The sequence below is a fragment of the Myzus persicae genome, unplaced genomic scaffold, assembly GCF_001856785.1.
Source record: "Myzus persicae strain clone G006 unplaced genomic scaffold, MPER_G0061.0, whole genome shotgun sequence".
In the NCBI taxonomy this organism is placed as follows: domain Eukaryota; kingdom Metazoa; phylum Arthropoda; class Insecta; order Hemiptera; family Aphididae; genus Myzus; species Myzus persicae.
This window is the reverse complement of record NW_019102632.1, coordinates 3,877-16,779: the sequence shown is the minus strand read 5'-3', so window position 1 is coordinate 16,779 and position 12,903 is coordinate 3,877.

Below are 12,903 nucleotides of genomic sequence, written 5' to 3'. Positions count from 1 at the left end.
TGCAGGTTACTAGAACTAAACAGGCCAAACGCTGGATCATTGCGTTTGCATGTTCGTTTAGCAAACAGACGGTCCGAGTTCCTCCGTTATCAAACGTTTGAAGCGTTTTCCGCTGCAGAATTTCCTCCACATTCCAGGTTACCAGTTATAACCATAATAAAGTTACCATAGCACGCCCTAGCACGACACACGAAGTAGCTGTGATTCCGGCAAAACACGCTCAACGACATCGTCGACATTGCCCTGATCGCCGGCGTCGACAATCTTAGTGTTCACTTTTATGATTCTTGATTTTTACTAGAGATGGGTTGACGTTTTGAAATAAATTGTAGGCGATCATCAGGTACTATGTCGAGAGCGTAATGATATAATTTGTTTTTATTTTTTGTTTATGTTTTCTCCGAATTGACGACGTCGTCGAACGTCGACAAAATTGATATTATAGGTACACCATGTATTCTAGATTCGCTATTTCGCTAATACCGTAATATTAATTTAATAACATTAATAACATTTATTGTAAAATATTTTCTGATGTTCCTGCATAATACAGAGTGATTGCAAAAATACAAAATTATTTTCATCACTTTTTAAACTTATTTTTAACCCATTGTTTCATTTACAATTAGATTATTTAAAATTTTAATAAATTCCTATTTCTGCTTCTGGCGGAGGTGGTAATTATTATTCGTAAGTATTGAATTATTCATTTTTTTTAGAGTAATATTAATTACATACACATAGGATAAAGAATGTTGCTGCACCCTGATTAATAATGACGGAGCTTAAAGTGTTTCTACTTAACACAATTTGTACGACATACCAAAAACTGCAGTTTTTCGATGGATAGAATCATAGGCTATTGTAGGGGATGAGATAGTTATAAGACTCCAAATTGATATGCAATATAGTTGAAAATATCACTGGGAAATATGGTTTATATTTTTTCGATACCACTTATACGAAAAAAAAGTGCATATTGTTTCAAAATTCATTATTTTTGTGTTTTTTAACCTTGGTTAACCTTTTGTTTTGTAGTTCCAATATCGAAAAAATAAAAATGATATTTTCACAGCCGAATTTCTCCTTTTTATGTGGTGAAAATTTCGTTCCTCAGTTATGACTAGGGCTATGATTTATATGTGACTAAAAATTGTAAAATGTGCATTTCATTTACCAAAATATGCAAGCGCAATTTTTTTTTTTTACATAAAATTCAGACACAAATTAAAACAAAAACTACTAGTTAATAATAATTATTATATATTGTAATTGTATAGTTAGTATTACACTGAATCATTCAGTAACTTGTAAGTATATTTTATATGTTCTTTCAAATGATTGGAACGAAGAATGGATATCTTTTGACTAAAACTTGTCGTACTAATGAAAAACAAAAATAATGTATAAATCCTATTGGACGTATGACCAACATAATATTAGATAACAAATCGACAAGCAGCTCAATAATATTATAGAAGCTCACGAATGAATCTAGTTGGTATATTTTGGTTTAGGTAATAAGTAAAAAGTGGCCTGTAGTTCTAAAAATCGTAGAAAAAAACAATTGTTGACAACTTTTATTCACATTTCCTGGTTGGACCTACCGGGTTTGAGTGTCTGAAGTATCACTATTATTTATGTACCTAATTACTAATTTCTAATAATTCCAATATAGGTTATATGCGGTTGCAAATTGCAATAAGTTGAACACACACATGCACACAAGTAAGTATACACAACAATGATATTTTGATTGGTTCACATAATAATTTATTTATACTTATTTTCCGTTAAACTCTTATATAACATATTTTAATTATATCAATAGATTTTAATGGCTTGATGCATTGATTTCGCGAAAAGGTATAGGTACTTATATATAGGTATTCTCTTAACTTTACTGTATATTTTTCAAATTAATAGGTTCCATATATTATAAGTATCGATAAGTATGTTATATACCTCTGTGATTGTGTGTATAACATTTAATATGTAATTTAGTATGCACTGTTTATTTTTATAAATTTGAGTTGTTGATGATTACAATAATTTCTATTCCATTAAAGCAGTTATAAATTACTTAGTATCAATGGTCTTCATAATATGAAATGACGACAGTGGTGTGTGACAGCAGAGCTTGTGGTCAACGTTCGATGTTGCGTTTAGTTTCGCCAGTTTCAGTTTGATTTAGAGTTTTATTATTTTTGTTTGTATGATATACATTGTTTATAGCTGTATATAATTGTAATTTAACAAATAAGAAACTCAATATTAGAACATTGTATTTTGAAATCTATAAACTGTAAACCAACCTTCAAAAATAATAATCAGGCAGAAATATAATTTTTAGACAAAAATTATCCCTTTTCTACCAAAAAAAAATCAATGCAATCAGACCGCTCTATGGACAAGAGAGTTTTTCACTAAAAGCATATTGGTGATCTAAAAATCAAACATTCAAGTTTTGGTTCGCTGTGCCGTTGACATGCTTGCTCGCCTGCTTATTCCAGTGATTGAGTATAGATCATAGGTTCTTAATCTTATCTGAGTTATAAACCCTTTTCAAGCGTAAATTATAAAAACGGACCCCCCAAAAAAATGTATATGTTATTTTAATTTTGATGTTTAAACACCAAAATATAATGGACAGTTTGTCCCCCGTTGTTGTTTTTCGAGTGACAAAATACAGACATAAGTTATCAGAAATTTCACCGAAATATACGAACGACCACTCGTGTTTACGAAAATAAAAGATATGTACTTTGCTACATTCCGTTCAAGTTTGCAATACAAATCAACAAAATAAATACCTATTCAGTTTTTAAGTATGTTCAATTTTCGGATTATTTAAAAAAAAACTTCGTGGATCCCTAGTAACTATTTACAGACCCTAGGCCTTAGGGGTTCATGGACTACGGGTTTAGAGCCCCCGGTACCATTGTATAACCACACTTACACTAATTATTACATTTTGCGACTACCTCAAATTCGTTGTCGGTGGTGATTGCATATTTCCTATATATTGCCCTTTGTACAATTTTCTCGAGCAGACCTTAAAAAAAATTACCACTGAGAATTTATATGTAATTTTAACCAAACTAATAGGTACATTTTGATTAATTATTAGCTCAACGTTATAATTTTATTTATATGTTGTAGTTAAACTGCAATTATATGAATATTATTTAAATTTTTTCTTTAGCGCTTCTATCATCAGACTTTTTCTATAACATCACTATTACACCGCCTTGAAGTTGGTACCAGACTTTGTCGTATCGTTTTCAAACTATTACCATATTTCTTATCACTACTTAATAATTTAATGTCTGTGCTTAAGAGGGCATAAAAGTTTTGCATACACACTCTGTTTAGGGGGCGCCAGTTAAAATCACAAAATACAAAATTGCGAAATGTAATATGTCCAGGTCTTCTAAAGGTTATTTAGAACGTTAAACCGAAAATAATGAATAAAAGAAAAGAAAAACGTAAAAAATCGAATATTATGAAATATAATATATATCGTTAGTCATATTTAATGGTTAAAAATAAAAAATTAACGTATTATAATCATAACTTTCATATTATGTAACATATAAAGAATTGCAAATAACATTATTCGAAATAACATTTGTGCTTTTTTTTTACTTCTAAGTTTTAACACATTACTATTATTTTTAAATCTTGAAGTCTATATAAGTATAAATCTTATAATTATGAACAATCCAAAGTTGGCAAACCTTATGTTAACAGTAATTTATATTTTTGAATTACTTTATCCCTGTTTTATTTCTAAATATTGAATTTAATAGAGTATTAGTTTATTTCTGAACTGTTCAATCGACATAGGTACTATATCCTCCAGAATAGAGTTACTTGGGCGATAGTTTAATGCAGTGGTTCTCCATATTTTCAGGATCATAACCCACACTTTCCGATGGAAATCCATATAGAATCCCACATGATTTGACTTTTACAGGATCAAAAAGTAGTTCTAAAAATCAAAATTTTTTATAACTTCTATCACCTATAGTGCTTTATACTTTATATAATTCTATCCCAGTTTTAGGTTTTGTATACTACATTTCAGCTTAGTTATGGCATTTTAGCTTTATTATATTCCAAATATAAATTATAACGTATTTTTTTTTCCCCAATTACATTTCATACATTCAATCACAAAACAGTCATTTTTTATATTGCAATTAATCCTATTTTGATAGCAATAATACCGACATGTTTCAATAGGAATTAAAACAATTATAACTATCAATGATAATACCTTAATTAGTGGTTCCGTTGCACACCTATAATATATATTATGTCTACTGTCAACACTAGTAAACAGATATTTTATAATACAACAGTTTATTGTATATATTTATATACTTGTACTTATATAATATATAGTAACACAAATAACAAGGTAATTATAGGTAATCTAAGCCACAACAAATATAGAAAATAATTTTTACTATTAAAAAATGTAAAATGCATTAGGTATAAATTGTTGACAACAATTATTTCGTCAATTTTTTGTGTACCGTCCCCCGTCCAAGTAAAAAAAATAGTTGGGGTACGGAAAAAAATAATTGTAGAGAACTCCTCTGTCCCCCTGCCCCCTGCCCACAAATCGATCACTGACTATGGGTACGGAGTAGAGCTAACCACGGTGACTTTTGAAATATAATATGCAAATTTAATCATTGTGGTATTTGTGGATAGTAAAAGTTGCCGAAAACTAACGCAATGGCACTCGGTTTTTGTTTCATATGACGTTGTATGGGCGTTGTAGAAATCGTGAGGGAGGTAGATCAGAACACGCATGTAACAGGAGTGTATGCCGTGATCATAATGACCGCCCAACGAGTGGCTACAACAAATGCCACGCCGTCGAAAGCTCTGAAACCGATGGCGCCGCCGTCAAAATCGAAGTACCGCAGAGACTTTGGTACGTGCGACCCTGGTACACGGTCACACGGAATCCGTATTTAATGTACGCAAACGAGAACGGTGACGAGCAGCATCCCCAAAATTCAAGGAGTTGGGAAAATTAGTTTTTCGATTTCTTTGATTTTCACTCTGAAGATATTGTACGTTATTTTTTGTACTTTTTCGAAACGTTCACAATAAAATTCAATTCGTTCACGTTCAAGTTCATATGTTAGATGCTCAGCTGAGCGATTTTCGACAAAGGTATTAAAAAAGGTATTTTAAAGCCCATTATTAGTACCAAATTTACTTGTTTAAACATTTTACAATAACGACTTGGTTTTGGGTGGGTTAGAATACGTAAGAATACTTAAAATCACAATTAATATTAATTAAAATCATAATCAGGGGCGGACTGGGCCGGCGGGAAACCGGGAACTTTCCCGGTAGGCCGCTGTTCAAAAATAATTTGTTATTATTACATTACTTATTACTTAAAATAAAATAGCCAATAGGTATAAATTCAAATGATGAATATTTTATATTTTCATATTATCATTACGCGCGTGTATGAAAAATTGCTTACATTTGGTGTTTAAAAATAGATTTTAGGTTTTGGTTCGGCTGATACTCCATCAGGAGTTTGCGTATGATCAATAATTTGAATAATATATTATTTTAGTAATGCAAGAAAATCTTTGCAATCAACCGCAAATAAGCATTAAAAATGTAAATACCTATCTATTACCTAAAATTATTATTTTTCCCTAGTATTTTTTTTAAATAATAGGTATGCAATATGAATATAATTTATTTCCAAAGGAAAAATGAGTTAAATCTAGTTATAACTAGAGTTAGGATGTTGATGACCTAAAAAACACACAAAAATGCCCTAAAAAAAATGCAAAAAAACCCTAAAAAAAGTGCAAAAATGCTCTGAAAACTTCAAAAAATGACCTTAAAAATTATCTAAAATACTAATTAAGTAAGTGAAAAAACTTATTTATAAATAATAATTTTTATTAGAGATATGGGTATAATAATGGGTGTAATAGTAATTTAAAATATGAATTATAAATATATTAAGCATTTAAATAATTCAATATATAACACTCAAAGAGTAAATCTTATCGGAACGCGATAAATGTAATCACAACAAAAACCCCACAATAACAATATTAATATTATTTTTTACTAATAGTCCAAATCCAAAGTTAGATTTTAAATAAATTAAATTTGTTTCCAAACTTGGGTGTAACATTTGCCCTAAAATCTATAATTTGTAAAAAATGCTCTAAAAGATGAAAAAATGGCTTAAAAATGTTGAAAAATGACGTTAAAAAACAAAAAAAATGCAAAATAAAATTAGAATATTCTGCATCAAGGGAGCATGAATTACGAATATTTGCCAATTATTTTGAGTTAGAAATTCTCAACAAATTGTACTATCAAGTATTTAATCTAACTTTAACAACGTAATACAAAATTCTTCATTAGTAAATTAGTATTTTATGAGAGTTTGAAGATCAAATTTTTACAACATTGTTTAATGTTACTCGATAATACTCGATTTCTCATGGTACTTAAAGCCTATAGGTACTTGAACATTTTCATCAAATGATCATTTTATTATACGTGATGAAATTTCCAAAATATTTTGACTCGTTTTAAGTTATTTATAGACACTTGAAATTTGATTTTTTTTTTTTAGTTTTCTATGTTCTATATATGTCTATAGAATTGTTGATGCTTGAAAATTGAATGCAAGGTTCCTCATAAGTAGTTACAATAACAGTTGAGAATTGTCAAAGATCCATAGACAAAGTTTTTTTTATAAGTATTTAAAGTACAAATTTTGATAACATTAATTGTCGAAATATCGAAAGTTACCAAATTATTTTGTAATTAAAAAAATTTTAAATGTTTAATTTTTATAGCTTAGAATAGAAAATTCTAAACATGGATCCTCATAAATAGTTCATGCTGTAACTTAAAAATATATAATTCAAGTATATTTAAAAACTCCAAAAAGAAGATTTTAAATAAAATATGTATGGTTTAAGCATAAAAATCAAGTGCAAGTATAATAACCCACGAAAAAATGTCTTAATGTTCTCTATTGAAAAATTTCGCGAATTTTACAAAGACTTTATTTAGAGACACAAAGTTTCACTCTACTCCACTGTATAGGTAGTTCTATAACATTGCTGCTCAATTATAAGACTGGAGTTGAAGAAGTTTTCTAAGTTTAGAATGTGAGCTTAATGCACTATACAATACTGCCTAAGAACCCTCGAGACGCATTTTAAAATGCAATTAAAAGGTGAAATGACATGAATCATAAAATACGTCTAACAACTGTAAAATAAAAGTTTCGACATTGAATTCATTGTTATAACTTATAGATAAGTATAATAGGTACCTAATTCAAACTTCCTGTCAAAAAACTACGTTTTACAAAAGTTAAAGTAAAATGTACTTTGCAACAAATTCACAGCTACCTATACTATTATCGACGACGCTCAACTGCAAAGATGGTCTTACAATAAGGAATAGATTTTGACAGTAAACTTTAGATTATTTTTAAGGCTCAAGTTATGTCTGCAAAAAAAAAAGTTTCCTGTTAACTAAAAAATTGTATGGAATTGATTGGATATAAAAGTTAAAAATTTAAACGAGATTTAAAACATTATTTTACTACAACATAAACCTTTTCAGATATTCCTTGTCCTTATATGTTATAATATTATTACAGCCAGGGAGTACAGTATTTCAATTAAATGTATTTAAAATACATTTTGTGTTTTGTATTTTAAAAATAGTCAATATACTAAATAAATAGTAACTGATGATAAGATTCTCAAGTTTGAACTTTTGGCACAATTACGAAATAAAATAAAAATATAATATGTTCGTCAGAGCCAGTAGATAGCACACTTATTGATTATAATTTATAGATTTTTTTTCAAAAACCAAAATGTTCTCACCAACTTAAAATTAAAAAGTATTTTGTATTTTGCAGTATTTTTAAAATACATAATATTTCGTTTTTTTTTTCTTAAATTCTTGGGCAAACTAGATAATGTTATCAGGACAGGCCAGTAATTGATAAATACAAATAAAAATTCTAACTACAAAATAAGTTTTTTATTTAAACTTTAAGTTATATTAAGTCAGTATGTAGTTATCCAGTTAGTATTAGATTAGGCTATTGACTGACTGGTCTGGCCACTAGTTTTACATTTACTTAAATAGTTAAATGGTAAAAGATTGAACACAGATTGGTTGAATTTGTTGATCACTAATTTTTTTTTTTAACTCATTGGTCAATAAGGACACTTTAAAAGTATGACATACGTTTACAAATCTATTAAAAATATTTGGGTCGATAGAATTTTTGGATCTTTTATAGTGGTTAGTGTTCCGGCCACGATCTACATCCTACCATTACATACAATACGTGTATTGGGAGTGGAAAAAATTTTTAAATTGTAACACTGTTTGAATCCTCCCACACCATTAACTTATTTCCTAGAAATTACAATTAATATTATATTTTGTCATTTGTTACCATAATAATATCACCGTCAAATTATTGTCATATTACCATACATTTTAATCGTATATGACAACAAAAGTGATATAACCAACAACGTCAATCATGATAATGTAGGTAATTAAAAATTTTTACTGTGTAACTTCCTATGTACAATTTAAATATTTTGATTGTAATTTTTTTTTTAAGTAAAAGTTGATTTTATTACAAAAATTGTTTTTTAAGATACCAATATATTTCTGAGCGGGACGATATAAATGAATTCATTTTAAAATGACGAGTGTTTTTTTTTGTGTGTCTGATGACACATTTTCTAGTAGAAAATAACGAGTTATATTATTCCTATGACTATCATTTAATAATGAATAGTACAATTAATAATAGTTAAAAAGTGTATAGGACACTGAGTAAATAATACCTAGTTATACTTGTCTTTTCTCTATAACGTGGTTAGTGGTTAATGGTTATCTCTATGGCCCTATAACTTAACTGAACACTCTAAGCATAATATAATATATTCTGTGGACTGTGACATATAACCCCATATTATTAGGCAATTTTTATTTTTAATATGTTTTATTGATCTTAAGGTTCGGCGACAAGATTAGGTAAAGTTTAGCTTCATACATAAAATTGTATTTATTTTTGGTAACGATTCGATTCCAATAATATAGGACTTATAATTATCTGTTTGTTTTTCTCTTAAATATATTTTTTCATTTCGATGCTTCTGAGGAATGGCATGACTTTTTCTGGCTGACAGCTGGATCCTATTATTTTATGCTGGTTAGATAACTGTAGATTCTTTAAATTTATACCATACATTTATTTTATCAATTCATGTACTTGATTTAACCTTTTCAGTGCCCAGATACATTTTGCAATGGCACCACCACTGGCCCAGGTATTTTTTTTTTTTGTTAACAACAATTATCAAATTGAAAATTTAAAAATGATTCTGTAGTTAAACATTTATGGAATGTTTAAATTTTAAAGCTAAGAATTGAAAATTTAAACAAGGTTCTATGTAGGTCGTTAGTTCTATAACCAAAAAATCTAAAAATAAACAAAAACACAGCTTTTCTCATAAGTTATCATAAGTTAAAATCTTGACGAAATTACATATTAACACAAAGAATAAGGATTTTAGTCATTTTGTTGTAATTCGGTTCCAAAACAGCCCAATTTTACATAAGTATATAGAATATTTTTCCAGCATCACGGATAATTTAAGAATAATACCAATTCAACTAAAATAATAAGTAATATCAATATAAAATTCCCTTGACTGACATTCCGTCTCCGCTCAGAATCGTTTTTCGTATACGATGACGTTATATCATTTAATTCAAATTTAATACCACCCATTACAGCGACCTTTTAGACACCTAATGTACAACAGAGAGACATCCACTTACACGCTTTTTTATTAAATTAATTTTTTCAAAAAAGAATGTATTTTAAATAATATGACATATGGTTTTAAGATAACAATAAATTAAGTTAGAATAGTTACTTCAACTAAAAAAAAGTTAGCCGTTATGTAACGCTGTATCGTTAGAAGTAACTTAACTTTACAACTACAGTTTAACTTTTTAATGTCCGGTCTCGCAGAAAACAGCGTAAATACTGTATGTGAGCTAGTACGCTAAGGACAATATTACCGTATAATTTGGTCGTTACTGCCTTTTTGCTAAGCATAATAATATTATGTTTGATACTGCTATTTTGCTTAACATCATTCATATATTATATTTTGTAAATACGTATATTATGTTTAACCATTTTTATTATGACATACCTAACCTTTATTATGACATCTATTGCATATACATTATACGGTATTTATGATACTGAATCAAAAAATGCGCCCTAAAATAACGAATATTTTATAAAATAGACTCATTTTTCAAATTTAGTCGCTTTCTGCTTTTTGGCTTGTGAGGGAAAAATAAATGTCTAGAGGTGTCTCACTGTAATGGATGTGCTATTATTATGATATTATATCATTTTATTATACGAAAAACGATCCTGAGCGAAGACTGTCAGTCAGCCTATATTACTTTTTGATAGCATTGCTATTAAAATAATTTATTTTACCATCAGTAATGATGTGTGTGTGCAAAATAATAATAAACTTTAAAAAGGTCAATAGTACCCACGCATAATAATTTTACATTACGACAAAATAATTTTAAAAAAATGGTCATTCTTCGTTCACATGTCTAATTTTGTCAAAATTTGAACTTAAAATATCTATATAAAAAAACTGTGTTTATGTTTAGAGTACAGTGTGAAATGCTTATGTGATAACTTGTTTTAAACAATATTATAAATCCTTAGGAATACAAATTTAACGTTTTAAACTTATTTAACTATAAAATAATATGCAAATTGTCGAGATTTCGATGAATTTTATCAACATTTGAACTTTAAATGCTTATTATAAAAGTCGTGTCTATGTAACATTAATATTTTTAAGATTCTTTTATAATAACTTACGAAACATTACACATTATTCAGCCTACTGTATTATGAATGTTTAATACTCGGACACAATGTAATGTTAAAATTAATTACAATAATAGCATCAAATATAATTAGTAATATGGGCTGACAGGCCGTCTTGTTTTTCAAATAGTACCTATAGTTTTCAGTTGGAAATTCATAAATATTTTATTCATACAGCTAATATTAGAAATTTTAATATAAAATTCCCGACAAGTTTTTCTACATTTGATAAAAAAAAAAGTTTACTAAAAAGTAGTACTTACTAATTTTTTTTTAGCGTTTGAATGAAAAATATATACAATATTTGATGGTTTTTAATTATTTATGTACAAGTACGCTCTGCTTAAATCGTTTTTCATATGCAATGTCATTTGAATTAAAATCCAACACATCCATTACAAATGACATGCTCGACAACTACTGTACAGTAGAGCGGGTACCCACTTGACACGTCTTGTCCACCTTTTTTAACTAATTCATTTTAGTACTCTCGACTAAACACATTGTTTGACAGAAATAAATAAATCGTTACGCGAACTGAAAATTATCCAAATATTTATAGCTACTATATAACACAACTGTTTCTCTCTTTTTTTATTCGGACGTTTTGTCTTTCAAAAAAACGGCTTTGAAGATTAATATTTGACTCTCGGTTGGACGAAGCATTGTGACATCATCACTTTTGTGGCGATGGATCCGAATTGCAAACAAAAAAAAAATTCACAATTTGAAATTTGCATGTCGTAATCTATTGTACACTAAAATAATTTACTTTACTATTATTTGACTTATTTTTCCATTGGTTGTGTTTTTTGAAATAATTAATATCTATTAGGTTAAATATGGATCACTCCGTACACGCAAAATCGTTGTCTCCAAAAACTGAAAATATCGAAAGTTTTAAATATTAATAAATAGCTTAAAATTAGTCAAAATATTTTGAAAACTTCTTTTTAAATACATAGTTATAATTTAAGTATTAGAGGAGTACCTCTAATACTAAGTTTCTGAAATTAACATTTTTTGAATGTCAATAAATTAACGATACTCTCTAAAAAAAATGTATTACATTGAATTTCAATCACTCTTAAAATTACGTGCTTAACCTATAAGTTAAACTTGTTCTTTAATTTCGAGCAAAACTACTAGTGAGGAATCTTGTATTAAACGATCGAACTTTGGGTGTTAATTTTACGAGTAAATTAATTTACACATTTTTGGGGATTCGACGAACCTCATAAAAATATTTTATAATAGAGATCATAAAATATTTAAGTAGGCCTGGTAGGCACCTCAAACGATTTTCAATGCGTTTTGTTCAACTGCAGGTTCGATTGAGTTTATACGGCACTATATGATCAAAAGATTACAATTTAATCGTACAACTTCAAACATATGCATCCTCAAAGTACCTATATTTTAAGTTCAGCTGTATTGCTACAGCACGTCATATATAATAATAATATTATAAGGTTACCTGCAAGTTGCGTACATACATATAGCAAACATTTCGGGGCACTTTATTAAGAAGAAAAAGGAAAAGAATTATTATGAAATAATACAAGTTTTTACGAAAAGCTTAAAAATATAATACCTATTGTTGTTGTTGAAAATATTCGTAAAAAAAAAAAATGAAGCTATTTCATTATAATGCATAATATAATATAACATTTCACACATAATAATATATACTCAAGTACTATAATATAATGGCTGCAATATACAGTGTGATTTCTTAAGCACCACGCTTACCCTAATTTTATATTTGAATTATGAGTATTAAGTATATTCAAAATCCGATTTCTAGAATTTTGAATTACGCTTGAAGACCATATACCCACCTAATATTTTTGAATATTTGAAATTTTTTGAGCCACTCCTGTGATTCGTTTTTCAAACGAGAA